The sequence below is a fragment of the Macaca thibetana genome, chromosome 16 (assembly GCF_024542745.1).
Source record: "Macaca thibetana thibetana isolate TM-01 chromosome 16, ASM2454274v1, whole genome shotgun sequence".
NCBI classification, from domain to species: Eukaryota; Metazoa; Chordata; class Mammalia; order Primates; family Cercopithecidae; genus Macaca; species Macaca thibetana.
The window spans coordinates 6,281,914-6,294,484 of NC_065593.1; the positions used below are offsets into that span (position 1 = coordinate 6,281,914).

Below are 12,571 nucleotides of genomic sequence, written 5' to 3' on the forward strand. Positions count from 1 at the left end.
AGTTGGCTTCAGATTTTTCATATCTGACTACCTTTCCCTGGATGCTAAGGCTGACAGTCCAAGAACCACATTTTGAGCAACCAAGTTTTAGAGTTCAGTACTCCTCTGTCTGATATATCTGATCATGGGAACTAAAAAACAAATCGTTATCTTTACTTCCCCCCAGGAAAAAGAAGACCTAGATTCGAAGCCATCACTGTAACACATGGATTGACTTCTGCTTGGCATTTTCGTGTTCTTATTTACGTTGGTTCTAGTTATGTACTTTTATTTCTAGATTTTATTTCCATAAATGTATTCTTGTAAATTTCCTCAAGCCTTTTCTAGAACAAGGTAAACTCTAAAAAAAATAAACCATCAAGTTTGAAAGGGAGGTTTTCTTTGTCCCGTGGACTCGGCTTACACGCTGGGATGGTATGTTTCCATTCAGGAAGTGGTTTCTTCCACTTACGCTTTTTATTATGTTTCTGTCAATGTCTTTTTAAGCCATTTTGTACATCTGTGAATGTTCTGCTTCACCAAACTAGGTGATAAGTTTTCTGGGACAGGGACTGTGTGTTTAATTTCTTTTACAATCTCTTACTGATCCTAGAACACGAGTCTGCACATGGGCAGTGCTGGTGGTGGTGGGCAGTGGGGAAACAGGGTTGAATATGGCTCTCTAGAAAACACGTGACGTTGACAAGGCAGCACACGTTCCCACCAGCTTGCAGGACTTGACTCTGACCAGCTGTGTTCTACAGTTGCCTCAAAGCTGCTTGCTTGCAATGATTAGGATTGCTGGCTCAGAAGACCAGTCCTCAAGGCTCTGTGGGCACAGGAGCAGGCGATTACATTATAAGCCCTTTGAGGGGAAATCTTGAACACCCAGGAGGTTTTCATGACAGACATTCCTCTTTGAGGCTCTTCCACCCGTAGAGGCAGGAATTGCGGGGTTAGTGTAGCCAGAAGGAACTGAGTGGTTGGTGTGTTTCTGGATTGCAGGGAACTTGACACCGCAGCCAACACCATGGCCAGATGCCTCAAGGAGACAGGGATATGGCATCCTATAGGCACGGATTCCTAGGGGATGAAGTCAATCTGTGTTGGAGCTGCCATCCCAGAGGCCAGTGTACTGGCTTTCAACTCTACTGAGCCTGTGTCCTGGTGTGCGTGAGCTGGCCAGGAAGAGGCTTGTCCCACCATTAAACTAAGTGAAAAACTTTCTTGGGATTTACACTCCTTATCTCCTCTTCCCCTCTCTCCATTCCCATTGCCCTGCCTTCTGGACCAATGCAATTGTTCTCTTACTGGTCCCTTCATCTTTAATGTCACATCATCCCAATGCATTCTCCAAACTGCTGGCGAGCGATGGACCCAAAGGGCAAGTCTGGCCCTGTCAAATGCTTTAAGTTCTTTGGAAACCCTATGATGAGATCCATACTCCTTAGCTTGACTTACAAGGCCCTTTGGCATTAGGCTCAGCCCTTATGCCTACTTTCCTCTCTTTCCCTCTCATCTTTCTCATACATCCTTTTCTCCAGACCCACTGAGCTGATCATCTGCAGATGTATTAAGCTTTTTCCTCTTTGTTCTCCCATAGGTTCTGTCCTTGGTCTAGAATGTCCTTTCCTCCTTGATTTCCTAGGTGACTCATTATTTTTAACCTGAAACCTGAAACAGAGGTCACCGGTTAGCCCAGATGAGGGGCACACTGTGCTTCCTCAGCATCCTACGTCAACCTTGGCACCCCCACTGTTTTATAGTCTGAGAACTTCTTGGTCTGCACGAGTGACCAGAGTCTATTATCATGCCTTATACGTGCAATCTAACTTTGCACAGGGTTTGTATCCCGGGATATCTCAAACAATAGTAAAATAAACCATTGCCACCTGAGTTGCTGGCTGAGTATGCAATGTCTGAGTTTGCAATGATTCAAGTGAGCCACTACAAAGAAGGGACGCTACAAAGAAGTTAAGGACAAGGCTTAAGGATCGTCATCTTTACTTCTGTGGATGTGAACAGGGATTATATAGGAAACAAAACAAAACAGAACTCAGTCAGCCTCTCCAGCAAGGTCTTCTCTAAAAGTACTTGTCACTCAGGTTATCAAGGAAAAAGTGCTGCTTTTGTATCGCAGACATCTGACGTCTGAGTTGGCTGGGTCTCTGGGATTCCTAGAGGGCGGCTACACTGAGGGACAGGGATATTACTGCAAAATTCTTCTTTCTAGAACAACCATGGTGATGGTACCATAGGTCCTCTACAGCCTTACTCCTTACAATAATACTCATTCCATCACTTTAGGGATGACAGCTGAGGGTGTTGTGAACCTCAAGGACTGGCTGAGGCTAATAGGAAAGGTGAGACCAGTGGTGAGCTGAGGATCTGTTTTGTTTGGATGGTTTGTTTTCCGGATTGATCAAACTCAGGCTTCAAAACAGCTGTGGTCAAGAGGCTGCATCAAAATGTCAACCATGGCTCTTGTCATCCATTCTCTCCAGATGATCCAGTTGCATGCTGACATAAAGAACCAGCACTGCAGTGAAGGGCAGAGCTCCCAAACTGTGGCACCATAGTGATGGGAGAAGCTGGGGCTTTCAAGCAGGAAGGAAAGGATGAGTTTCTGATGTGTTCTGCCTTCAGTGCTCTCCTTCCTCCAGAGAAATGAGGAGTCCTACTCATTGCATGGGTGTTTCTCTAAGCACGTCACTGGAGTTTTAGGCAGGAAATGTTTCAAGTCTATTATGAATAATGATAAGATTTGCATGTGTAGCTCCTTGGCAAAGTGACAGATATAGACCAGGACTTTGAATTACCTACAGAGGTTTGAGACTGTGCCAATCAGTTAGGCTTCTGGAAAAACTGGCTTTGAAAACCTACAGGGTCATGCTTCAAACGAAATGTGAAGTTTGGTAATGTCTTACATGTTTGCTCCTATCCCCTTTCACGATACTCTAATCATCCAGTTCCAATGGCCAAGACAAAATGTGGACTTTGGTTTCTGTCAGTCAAGTAGTGCATTCCTTTTTTTTTTTTTCAAAAGGGGGAAAACTTCTAATTATTTAGCCATATATGTACTCTCTGTCCTCCATAGTCATCTGTTTCCCTCTAGCTCCTTAGACAGGCTCCTTACAGCCCAATGTTAATGGGATCAAGGTTGCTGGCTCACTCCCCAGTTAGCTCACATGGATGAAAACTGTGTCGTGACCGCTGCCTGAGCTCTTAATCCTGGTCAAGAGCTTTGTGACCTAATCCCAGAAACAAACTAAGTCCTGCACCCTTTATTGTGCAGTGCACATATGCTTCAAGTTCACTATGGCAGAAAAAGTGCATGATTTCCTCATCATCTATTTCTTCTACTGCAAAGCTCAAAGAACAATTTTTGTTAGCTATGTGCATGAAGTTTAGTGTGGCAGGAATTTCTGATTCAGTTGATTTGGGAGACTGAGGGTAACAGACACTGCATAAGAACAGTCACACCAAAATGTAAAAACTGGATGTTTTAAAAAGTCTTACCCAGTAATACTGTGCAATAATACCCATTCCATCACTTTAGGGATAACAGCTGAGGGGTGTTTTGAACTTCAAGGACAGGCTGAGGCTAATAGGAAAGGTGAGACCAGTGGTGAGTTGAGGATCTGTTTTGATGGCTTGTTTTCCGGATTGATCAAACTCAGGCTTCAAAACAGCTGTGGTCAAGAAGCTGCATCAAAATATCAACCATGGCCCTTGTCATCCCTTCTCTCCAGATGACCCAGTTGCATGCTGACATAGAGAACCAGCATTGCAGTGCAGAGCAGAGTTTCCCAAACTGTAGCACCATGGACATGACCTGTAATCTCAACCAAATGCAGATTCTGATTCAGGAGTTCTGGGTGGTGGGGGTGAGAGGCCGCATTTCTGGTAAGTTCCCAAAGATCCCCATCCTTCCGGTTCAGGGATCACACTTTAAGGAGTAAGGCTGTAGAGGACCTGATGGTAATAATCAAAAGCCTTATAACAGAAAGGAAGGGCCAAACTTTAGACATTACAAAGTATACTGGCTTAACTTGCCCACTAGTTACTATAACTCCAAGTAGCTAACTGCAATTGTCCTCAATGTCTGGGGACTCAGCGTTTGAGCATTATACATGGCCTTAGGACATATATGTCCCCAAGAAATATACGCAATGATCTAAGTCATTGTTTTCTAAACAATATATGTGTAATGATAACCACAGAGGATCTTTGGTTGAGAAAGGCTTGAGCAATGCTGAATTCTATGAGTGCTTCCAGAGACCCACTATGCATGTTGGCAGTAATAAAGGTTTTGGGTAGTCCTGCAGTGAGAACAAAATCTGCTTAACTTGGATTAGGCCATTGTTTCTCAAACTTATTTGACTACACAAATTTTTTTTTTTTTTTCTGAAAATAATATTATCTTCCAAAGCAACAGATTTCAGTGGACTGTGAAAATGGTGGACTTGCCTGGCTTTGGTTAAGGAGACAGTTTATCTGGGTCCAGGCAGAGTTCCTACTCCTCACAGACCCTGCCTTGGTCCTCCCTGCCTTCGTCTATTAGGCGCTTTCTTCCCCGTGAATAAATCTGTTAAATTTCTTGATGTTGCATGTTGGATTAACTTTGTTGTAACATATGTTGGCTGTGCATAAAGATTAGCTAGGCCCTTTGAAAGGTTGCTGAATCATTCATCCAGCAGCATCCTGGTAGGGGATTAATTGTGTGCAGCTGAGGTACTGCCGGCTTCACACGCCTTTATTACAACAAGGAAGCTGCTGAGAGTCACTTAAAAGTTCTTAGAACCAGGAAGAGCCCCTAAGTAGGAGGCTTTAGGCAGCATATTATAACTAAAAGGAGGAATCAGTCTAGGGCAATTAGAAAGGCTATTCTTAATCTATTTTTCATTAGAAAGGCAATATTAATACAGAATTAATGGGCTTCTGCTTAAAATAGTTGTAATTAGTGGAATGAGAGAATGGATTATCAGAAAACGATCAGAAGTCAATTAAGTGTATTAAAATATACTCCTTAAACCTCGGCTGCTGCTTTTTTTTGTTTCTTTGCTTTATATTGATATTTATGTTAAAGGAAATGGGATGTTTTACTTTGTTTTGAAAGCATAATGCATATTTCTATTCCTTCCATGAATCTGTGTTTCCAAGAGTTTTTATTTTTAACTTTTTAATTTTTATTTTTAGAGACAAGGTCTCACTAGGTTGCCCAGCTTGGAACTCCTGGCCTCAAGTGATCCTCCTGCCTCAGCCTCCTGAGTAGCTGGGATTACAGGTGCGTACCACCATGCCCAGCCCGGAGTTTTTATTAACTGCTGGAGTAAAAACCTCTGTAATGACTTTACCACTGTGAGAAAATGCATAGGAGCCCCTTGTGGCCATGATGAAGAAGGAGGGTAACGTGTGTTTTTGCTCCACTCTTCCAATACTGACAGCAACATAAGACATTGTCTTATAGTCTTCCTCCTTTTTCTCCATCTTTCCAAGCCTTACCCATTCCTCCAAGCCCCCATCCAGTCTTGACCTTTGCAGGAAGGTCTCCAGGACAAGTCCTGGCTCTCCTGCAGTGATCTCTAGTCAAATGGCTCGCAACACACAGGAGAACAATTTCAAAATATGTCAGATTTGTTCACCTTTCCTTCCTTCATTGCCTGGAAGTTTTTCAAGGGAGAGAGCTTATCTTTGTTTCTTGTTTTTAAATTGCACAAATAAAACCGTGGAAACTTTCTTTCACTTCCCCTGCCAATAGTTTTGGATGTTTATTTTAACATATGTGGGATCATGGTATATATATCATTCTTTAATTTGCATCCCTACTTTGCAAGATATCATAAAGATACGTCCATGTAATAGAGATGGATTCTTTCTTTTAAACCACTACATAAATTCCATTGTATGGGTACCTCAGTTATTTATGTAAAAAATACCTTTTCTATTGAATAGCATTTAAGCTGTTATGAATTCCATCTTTGGCTTCTTTTGTGCTCCCCACAGAGGTAGTTCTGTTCATGGTACTGCCACATGTTAGCTGGCTGCTCCCCGTAAAGTTTTGGTCCATGTCCGTGTTCTACTAAAACAAACCATGAAGCTGGTTAATAACAGTAACTAGTTAACACTGAGTTAACCCATCGAGTGGCCTTTGGAGGACTAGACTGCTTAAATCATGATGACCTTGATGATGATGATGATGATGATGATGATGATGATTCCTTGAGCAATATCTCCTCCTCTATGTCTTTGGCATTAGGAAGAGTGGATAAAAAGGACACATCTCCACCTGGACAGGAAGTGAGAAGCAAGGTGAGTGACTGCAGTTTCTTGGGTCCTCCTGTGGTCTCATATGCTGAGTTACAGAATATCTCCCTGGGTTACATCTTAGAAGAGTAGAAGGTGGTCACTTCTTTCTGGCAAAACCAGGCATGGGCATAACGCATGAGAACAGGGGCAAAGAGTTCACAAATTCAAAGGAGAAGAGGCAACCTAGCCCTAGAATTCTGGTTCTGCCAGAGCGAGGGCTACCAGTGGGTATGAGTGGCCTGGGAGGTCCCGCCACTGCAGGGTGCACAGCCTGGTCCTCGCTGCTGTCTCTGTGCTATTGTGTGGCAGCTGCCAAGCTCATCCAAAAGATGACTGGAACCGGATGAAACCTTTTCTGTCAAATAGTACATGCCATGTGTGGGTTAGAGAGGCACTCACACTACCTCTCTAATGAACCAGGGAAGAGAAGGCAGAGGAAGTAGGGAGGGGGCACGATGGGTGAACAGCCAACAACAGAGTGCAGACATGGCTGCTCTATCATCCCTGAGGTATGACAGAGGCAGACTGTGCCTGGTGGGACCAACATCAGCAAAAATGTAACACATGTCACTTTGTGTGCTAGGGTGTTAAGCAGGGCTGGACTAGAAGGGAATTATGCCAAGGTGTCTTTTAAATAGTTTGCCTTGTTGATAGTTTATATCTTCTTCCAGCAAAGTATGAATGTGCAGTGATGTGTCTTACTGTGCAGATTTCAAGAGTTCAGTGGTGTCCTAAACAATAGATTTCTCAAATAGGAAACTTCAGCATTTTAAAGTGGCCAGTGGCAATAACTTTGTGGGCTGGCACTGCCCAAAGAACCAATTCTCATAAATCACCCAGATCACACACACACACACACACACACACACACACACACACACACACCAGCCCATGACTTGTTGCCGTGGGTGATTTTTAAACAACTCTTACAATAACCTCCAAGTGCTGCCAAGCTGGTGTCCTTCCTGTTGGCGTTAAATACCCCCAAAGTTACTTCCTATCATCCTCAACTTTCTTCCTATTTACTGTTAACTTCTCGATGAACAGCCTAGGGTTAAACAGAAATACAATGAATATACTTTAAATAATGGGATTTTCATGTATACGCTTCTGGGATAATGGCCCCCAATATGCCCCTGGGAACAAATTAAACTGCAAAGGTTTGCATCAGTGATTTGGATTTCCTGCTGAATTTGCTTTGAAAGAGCAAATACGTGTGGAATGAAACTGCTTTGTAGATTTTTCTCTTTGTACAAGTCCTCCCTCTGCCTTAATCACCTGGATTGACTCCGTGAAAACACAAATGGATGTAGTTCACTGAAGAGCATTTCCGAAACATGCGCCTTTTCCTGTGATGATGTATAATTAATCACCTCTGGGCAAGGCAAACAAGTCAAGGTGGCTTTTAAAGACTCCACCAGTCTTTCTTCTTCTTTTCCTGTCTTGTTCTTGTCAGAAGAATCAGCTGCTCACCTCTGATTTTCTCTGTTTCAGGTCTATTGGGACCATGTACGCTCATGAGAGGCTCCTTCAAAACGCCGTTCTCTCCCCTGAGTGCCAAAGCCAAGTCCACAGGACCGAAGACACATGGATGAAAAAACTACAATGATCTGAATCAGCACACACAAAAATCTCTGCAACTCCCAACCTCTTTCAATTTCCTTCCAGCTTCTTCCAGCTTTTCCTAGTCACCAAGCCTTTCATGCCACAACCCTTTGGTTGTCCTGCACCTACCTGGCCATGACACCTTCTGCCAGGAAACAGCCACTCTTGCACATGTGCATTGCAGTGTGGATTCTCAGGGTGCACCTGCAGGTGAAATCCTCTTTCTTACTGAGCCAAGAAAAGTTTTATTCTCCAATAAAGGAACTATAAACATTAATGAGTAGATTGGGAAGTATTAGAGGAAGGAATGATCACGGCTTCACTATGTTTACTCATAAATAACTGCCTGGCATTGGCATTCTAGACATAAGTATATTTCTATAAGTGGTGGCTGTGGATTGAATTGTGTACTCCAGGAAGATGTTGAATTTTTCTCGGCCCCTTTGCTGGGCCCGCAGCAAGAGCCACCCCACCTCTCTGGGCCCACAGCAAGAGCCACCCCACCTCTTGGGCATGATGGGATGCGTCTGGCTTGTGCTCTGGCCTGCAGCTCCCATGGCTGCCACATCTGTGTGCTCAGCCCCCATGTTCGGTGGGTCCCAAATTCTTGTCCCGTATCCAAGAAGAATGAGGTCACACTGAATATTGAAGGGTTGTGAGAGCAGAGAATTTTATTGAGTGAGGAAACAGCTCTCAGCAGAGAGGGAATGGGAAGGTTGATTTGTCTCTCAGTGTGGCTGAGTCCGGGGTTTTTATGGGCTCAGAATAGGGGAGTGCATGCTGATTGGTACGCGAGTATGCAAAGAAAGGCCAAAGCAAAAACACCACTCAAAGGTGAGCACAGCAGTGTAGAAAAACCGATTAGGAAAGGTTAGGTATATATAATATAGGTAAAGGGGAAATCAGAGGAAAGTGCACCAAATAGGAAGACAAGTTCGCAATCCAGTCCATGGATTTGACTTGCAGCTTGGCTTTCAGGCTTTAAACTGTCTTTGGCTTGGAGGTGGGGTTTCACCAGGGGCACTCCCCTATCTGCCTAGCCGTTTGTCTACCTTGCGCCACTATCAAAGTGTTAACCCAAGTATCTGTGTATGTGACTGACCTTTTTTGGAAATAGGGTTTTTGCAGATGATCAAATTAAGATGAGGTCATTAGAATTTAGCCATCACAATGTATACATAAAACACTGTGTTGTAGGTTGAGCACGGTGGCTCATGACTGTCATCCCAGCACTTTGGGAGGCCAAGGTGGGCAGATCACCTGAGGTTTGGAGTTCAAGACCAGCCTGACCAATATAGAGAAACCCTAACTCTACTAAAAATACTAAATTAGCCAGGTGTGGTGGTACATGCCTGTAATCCCAGCTACTCGGGAGGCTAAGGCAGGAGAATCACCGGAGGTTGCGGTGAGCCGAGATTGTGCCATTGCACTCTAGCCTGGGCAATAAGAGCGAAACTCTGTCTCAAAAAAACAAACAAAAAAGAAAGAAAAAAAAATGTGTCGTACACTGTAAATATACATTTTTTTGTTCGTCAGTTATACCTCAATAAAAAGAAAGGAGGTCATAATTCAGTATGACAGGTGTTCTGATGAAAGGTGAAATTTGGACTCAGAGACAGACAAGTACACAAGAAGAACACCATGTGAAGACAGAAGTGGAGGCTGGGGGGATGTGTGTGCAATCCAAGGACCACCAAAATCACTAGTGAACCACCAGGAGCTGGGAGAGAGGCGTGGGCCAGTTTCCCCCTCAGAGCCTCAGAAGGAACCAACCACGCTGGCCCCTTGATCTTGGACTTTCAGCCTCCAGAACTGTGAGGCATTAAATTTCTGTTGTTCTAAGTTGCCCAGGCTGTAGCTTATAACATCCCTAATAATACAATAAATTTTTCAGAAAGGGGCAAAATATTGACCTTTGTAGAGTGGATTCGTTTTGTTAGGCCATACCAAAATATCATAGACTCGGTGGCTGAAACAACAGAAACTTATTTTCTCATAGTTCTGGCAAAGTGCAAGATCAAGATGTGGCCATATTTGGTTTCTCCTGAGACTATGAGCCTCTCTCCTTGGCTTGGGGATGGCCATCCTCTTGCTCTCTGCCCACACAGTTGAGCCCGCATGTCTGTTCCCCTAAGGACACCAGTCATATTGGATCAGGGCCTCACTACAACAGCCTCACTTAAACTTAATCACCTCTTTAAGTTTAAGTGGACCTTCTCTCCAAATACAACTACATTCTGAGGAAGTGGGTTGGTATTTCATCATATAAATTTTGGGGGGACACAAGTCAGCCCGTAGCAGAGAGGAAAGGATTGGGGCTATGGCACGTGAAGCCCCTACGTATGGAGGGTCAGGGCATTTGAGAAGAGAGGACACGGTACATCTATCTGAACAAGCGATCAGGTAATTCCCAAGGCCCAATGCTTCAGGCCTCAAACATAATGTGCACTAAGATAACATCAGGAACCCAGGTTGCCTCTCCGATTGCCGCCTCACATTACCGAGCAGCCACACACCTGGATTCTGTCAGACTTCAGGTTGTCTCCGGATCTGGCACTGCAGAGGTGGACTGGCCATGCCTGAGGCCCCAGGACAACCTGCTGTCATGGCACCAGGCTGAGAAAAGTGCTCCAAGCCCTGGACTTCCTGCTAAACAATGTTACTATGCTTGCTCTGACTGGTCAAGATTGTTACCCGGTGCACAGCGTGTCCTGTTGGGTCTGGTGCCAGCTCTGTTTAATTCTCCTCGTGTAAGGGAGGCTAAAGACTCAAATGAGGGGAAAGAAGCAAGATGGGGAAAGGGAGGGAGAGCCAGAAAGTGGGGAGGGCGAGGGAAGAAGGTATTGCTCAACAAGAACCAGTCTTGCGCACACCAAGTCAGATGCTGAGGCATAGAAAGGGGTTATCTGTGCATACCTCTTCTTGACAACTTCAGAGAACAAAATTGAGCACATTATTTAAAAATTGCTAGGCTTCCTGCAATTGAGATGGATGTTCAAGGCGTGGGGGGCAGGCGGCGATCAGAGAACTGTCTGAGAATTGCTGTCCTAGGCGAACAAAATTAAACATTGGCTGGTAGGCCAGATGTGAAGGAAGCTGTGCAAACAGACCAACCTCTACCTCCCCTGCCTCCCCATCTCTCCCCTGTGTCTCTGTTTGATTTGGGGCTTATAATAGGATAATGGAATCTAAAAGCATTTTTTTTTTTCCTGGTAAGATCTAAACAGTAGCCACCATAATATATTAGGCCAGAGTACAAATGCTGTGTTAAGATAAAGGGGAAATGATGTATTTTTAAAGAGCTCTTATTTAGTTCTAACTTAAAAGCAACCGTGTAAATTTCTTTCAAGTAATGTTTCCTTAATTATTCATTTTCCTTGGCACAAGTTAAAGAGTCCAGTAATGACTTCTGTCTCTTTATATTTAGTCTATTATTGTTTGAAAAAGGCCAGAGGAAGGCCAGAGCAGTGCAAAAATGATATTTGCCTTTTTTTTTTTTTTTTTTATTACCAACAGCCAATGTAAAGGGTAATATAATCACCGGCAGCTGAGAGACAATGACATTTTTATAGACCTTCTGGCAACGTTGCAGTGTGAAGGAACCTGACAGGTATTTGGCTTTCCAGCTTGTTCTTTCAACTGTATTTCTCATCAGACTGACTGCTGGGTGAGCAGGCTCAAGGCAGCCCCACATTTCCCTCCACATAGCATTTTAAGAGCTTGAACAGCAGCTGTCTGTTTCAATCTGGCGATTTTATAGATGGGAACCCAGAACACATACCTGCAGGGCCCCCGTTCGTGCAGTCCCCTGGGGCCCTCGCCGTGGCCCCGTGGAACCTCCAGTTGGATTCTCATATTCCTTGCAAACTTCAAAGGCTGGAGAACATTACTGTTACATGGAGACATGCACGGTTCATTACAATTTGGAATTTTCTCTTTGATTGTGGTCTTCCTGCGAGATCATCGGAACGCTGGTTCGTGCATGGGAATCCATTGTTGTTCTCTCTTTCCTAAGGAGGACTTAGCATGAGGCTGCTTTCTCTGCACCCCATGATCTGGGTAAGCTCCTGAGTATCTTCCCAGGATCTTCCTAGGCTGTGCAATTTGAGACCCAGGTGAACAGCCTTGGTGCTTAGACCTCTTCAGCCAGGATGGAAAAACAAGCATCAGATTTCTACCTTGATTGAAATGATGCAGGACGACTGAGAGAGGCATGCGTTTCCTTTTTGCTCCTTTTAGCTGTGCAAAGTAGAAGTATGTTCCCTCAAACTTCTAAGGGGATCTAACTTCTTTCTGTGGCACCTGGAGGGGGTATAGATAAAGTCTTGGCCAGATGATTATGGATGTCTTGCTTTGAACTTGTGATCACGGAACATGAAGGACTAAAAGCTAATGGGTGCAATCAGGAGGTGAAAAAATACATGAATAAACAAATAAGTTAAAATCAAGAATACAGGTTTTCATAAGGACTGCCAGTGTGCTGTAGATTTTTTTTTTCCCCATTTCATTCCCTGTGTTTTTTTTTTTTTTTCTTTTTGAGACAGTCTTGCTCTCTCGCCCAGGCTGGAGTGCAGTGGCGTGATCTCGGCTCACTGCAACCTCTGCCTCCCGGGTTCAAGCAATTCTCCTGCCTCAGCCTCCCAAGTAGCTGGGATTACAGGCACCCGCCACCACGCCT

The 12,571-nt window shown here is 44.1% G+C and overlaps 1 long non-coding RNA gene across 1 annotated transcript; it reads left to right on the top strand.

The window, feature by feature from the left end:
• The first annotated feature begins 5,176 nt into the window (after positions 1–5,176).
• Positions 5,177–8,387, top strand: LOC126939300 (uncharacterized). The gene is made up of 3 exons (XR_007720340.1): positions 5,177–5,266; positions 6,239–6,291; positions 7,783–8,387. It is a non-coding gene; the product is annotated as an uncharacterized LOC126939300 (long non-coding RNA).
• Positions 8,388–12,571: the final 4,184 nt, after the last annotated feature.